This window comes from Octopus bimaculoides, chromosome 3 (genome assembly GCF_001194135.2).
Source record: "Octopus bimaculoides isolate UCB-OBI-ISO-001 chromosome 3, ASM119413v2, whole genome shotgun sequence".
Classification (NCBI taxonomy): domain Eukaryota; kingdom Metazoa; phylum Mollusca; class Cephalopoda; order Octopoda; family Octopodidae; genus Octopus; species Octopus bimaculoides.
Genome location: NC_068983.1, coordinates 75,592,760 through 75,596,683, shown reverse-complemented (window position 1 = coordinate 75,596,683; position 3,924 = coordinate 75,592,760). Strand labels below are relative to the sequence as shown.

Genomic DNA, 3,924 nt, shown 5'->3' with positions numbered 1-3,924 from the left:
GCGGTGGCAGCAGCAGCGGCGGCGGCGGTGGCAGCAGCAGCGGCGGCGGCGGCGATGGTGGTGGTGGTGGTGGTGGTGGTGATGGCGGTAACGGCAGTGATAGTGGCATTGTTGATCCCAGAGGTATTGTCAGCTAGAAGGTGGAATTTGTGTTGTTGCTTAGTCACAGGTCAGCCCTGATCAAGCACACCTTAAAGGCATTACAGTAATGACCATCTGGTCAGTTTTCTATGTGCAGGAAACCCAGGACAACAGCCGAGGAAGATTTTACTGCTATATCTAGCTGATCGACCTGCAACTTCACAGGAACCCTTGTGACTGTTGTTATTGTTGTCAGTGATAGTGGTGGTGGCAGTGGAAGCTGTGGTAGAAACAGCAGTAGTGCTGCTGCTGCTAGTGTTGGTAGTGGTTTGTGGCAGTGGTGGTGATGGAAGTGATGGCGGTGGTGGTAGTGGTATTACTAGCAAAAAGGTGGAATTTGTGCTGATATTTAGCCAGGGCAATGAATTGGCGGATCGAATCGTTAGAGCATGAGATACCCTGCTGTTATTTGTTCCAACTCTCTGTGCAATATTTGTGTTCAAGTTCTGCCAAAATCAACTTTTCCTTTCATTCTTTTTGCGATCAGTAAAAATGTACCAATCTTGGGCAACAGATTGGTGGAATTGTAAGAACTTTGGATCAGATGCTATATTATTATTATTATTATTATTATTATTATTATTATTATTATTATTCAGTGCCGCTGGACTGGCTCTTGTGCAGGTGGCACATAAAATACACCATTTCGAGTGTGGCTGTTGCCAGTACCTCCTGGCAGGCCTTCGTGCCAGTGGCACGTAAAAGCACCCACTACACTCTCGGAGTGGTTGGCATTAGGAAGGGCATCCAGCTGTAGAAACTCTGCCAAATCAGATTGGAGCCTGGTGTAGCCATCTGGTTCACTAGTCCTCAGTCAAATCGTCCAACCCATGCTAGCATGGAAAGCAGACGTTAAACGATGATGATGATGATGATGATGATGATTGTTATTATTATTGTGGTAAGGCAGCAAGCTGGCAGAATTATTAGCACACCGGGCAAAATGCTTAGTGGCATTTCGTCTGTCTCTACATTCTGAGTTTAAATTCCAGCTTTGCCTCTCATCCTTTCAGGGTCGATAAATTAAATACCAGTTGAGTACTGGGGTCAATGTAATCAATCAGTCCCCTACTCCAAAATTTCAGGCCTTGTGCCTTTATAGTAGAAAGGATTATCATTATTATTATTATTATTATTATTATTATTATTATTATAGTAAGGTGGTTAGTGTTAAGAAGGGCATCCAGCTGTGACAACCCCACCAAAACAGACAGTGAAGCCTGGTGCAGTCTTTTGCCTATCCACGTCTTGTTGAACCATTCAACCTGTGCCAACATGGAAAATGGACGTTAAATGATGATGATGACAATGATCATTCATGATCATGATCATGATTGTTGTTGTTGTTGTTGTTATTACTACAACTAATATCAATACTACTACTACTACTATAATAATTACCAATATATAGGTTGAGCTGGTTTCAATTTTCTAATCACCACCGTATCTTTCTGATGGCTGACAGAATGCATGAAGCAGGTTACAACTTGCAACAACACATTTCTGGTCCGTGTCTAGGACAAGTGAATGAAAAACAACAAACATAAATGTGGTGGCCAGCCTTCTCTTAAACAAGTCTCACCGCTGTTGTTTCCAGTAGTGTAGCTATCACAAAATAACAATAATAAACAAACCCTTTTATCTTACAAAGTACCTTTGGAGATTGAACCTTAATATTTTAGTCCCTCGCTAAAATTCTTTTACATGGAGATGTCAGGTTACAGGACTGCCTTGCTGTGTTGGATTATATTTTTATCTGTTATATATTTCAGTTGATCAAAGTGGTAAGTATTTCTACATAGAGGAATATATCTGTATTTATATCTGTATCTACATATGTGTGTGTGTGTGTTTGTGTGTCTATGTGTGTGTGTGTCTGTGTGTCTATGTGTGCCAAACAAGAAATAGCTTTCCTTTTTGAATGTATTTCATGTAAAAAGATTAAAACAAATTTTAGTTGTGTCGTTAATAAACACACACACACACACACACACCTTTTTTTGAGACTTGTTCACTTTTTGTGTGTATTCTATGTACTGTTCATGCAGTTTTGGTTACTTTTTCTGATGAGTTGTAGTATATCTGAGCACTGTATACAATAAGTTCATTATTATTATTATTATTATTATTATTATTATACTTACACAAATGCACACACACATATCTGCTTCATTAATAAGCACATAAAAGCAGCGAGCTGGCAGAGTCGTTAGCATGCCAGGCAAAATGCTTAGTGGTATTCCGTCTCTCTTGATGCCCTGAGTTCAAATTCCACCAAGGTCGACTTTGCTTTTCATCCTTTCAGGGTTGATGAAATAAGTACCAGTTATACACTTCCCCTTCCCCAAGATTTTCAAGGTCTTATGCCTAGAGTAGAAATAATTTAACATACACATACAAGCATACATACATATATATTTTTATCTATATAAATGTACTCATGCACATATATCTGTTTCCCTATGTATGTATGTATGTATGTATATATGTATGTATGCATGTATGTATGTGTGTGTGTATCTATCTATCTATATATCTATTTTTCTATTTACCTATCTATCTATTTGTTTGTCTGTCTGTCTATCTAACTGTGCATGTGTGTGTGTGTGTGTGTGTGTATGTATGTACAGATACATACATGTACCTGCAATTCTGGATTCTAGTCTTGTCATACTTGTGTCAAACTCATTCAAACTAAGAATTACATTAAGAGTGCATCTATCAGCTGAATGTTCACACAGCTGACTGGAAAACCTGACGTTCATGGTTCAGTGGTTAGAGAACTGGGCTCACAATCATGAGGTGGTGAGTTCAGTTCCTGGACTGGGCTGTGTGTTGTTTTCTTGAGCAAGACACTTTAGTTCATGTTGCTTCAGTTTACTCAACTGTAGAAATGTGTTGTGACATCACTGGTACCAAGCTGTATCGGGCCTTTGTCTTTCCCTTGGATAACATCAGTTGTGTGGAGAGGGGAGACTAGTATGCATGGGTGACTGCTGGTCTTCCATAAACAACCTTGCCTGGACTTGTGCCTCGGAGGGGAACTGTCTAGGTGTAATCCCATGGTCAGACATGACCAAAGTGGGTCCTTTCTTTTATATATGTATGAATGTATCAAAGAAACTGCACTTCATATTCGAGGCTCTGATGAAGCTATAGAATGTTATTCAGGCACTCAGCTATGAGTCCACTCCATCATATAGCTGAAACAGTTGTAACCTAATGAAGTTCATATCATAACCGTTTTTTCCTTTGTCATTTGATTTTATTATTACCGCTCTGTACTCATCTAACACTTCATTCTGATGCACACATATATTGACTTCTACACCAGGTTATTAGTCTCACAATGTCTAAGCTAAATATGCATATTTATACATATACATATATATATATATATATATATATATATATATATATATATATATTCACTATGAGGATATTTAAACTTCTTATAAGGATAGTTTTATCCAAGATACCCTGGTTTAATATATTGTATTTTGAAGAGATATTTCTTCAATAAATATATTATAAAACATCAAATATTATTAATATGTTTGAAAAAGGAGAGATTCAATAGCTACAAATCAATTTTATTAACTAATCAACAGTGCCTACAGTTGTTTCACTTCACACCCAATTTAAATTACAAAACATATATGATAATATAAGTTTGCATTTTGAATATCCTGGCAATGTTAATTAATTAATAAATTAATTCATATCCATTGAATCTTTTCATTTTCAAACTTATATATATATATATATATATATATATATATA

General features: G+C 37.3%; 1 protein-coding gene across 1 annotated transcript in view; it reads left to right on the top strand.

Moving 5' to 3' along the window:
- Positions 1-1,616: 1,616 nt before the first annotated feature.
- The window catches only part of LOC128247373 (kinesin-like protein KIF27), an 81,311-nt gene continuing 79,003 nt past the window's right edge, over positions 1,617-3,924 (top strand). Inside the window, exon 1 of the mRNA XM_052966755.1 lies at positions 1,617-1,925. The gene's annotated coding sequence lies outside the window, so the exon portion shown is untranslated. The remainder of the gene's footprint in view (positions 1,926-3,924) is intronic.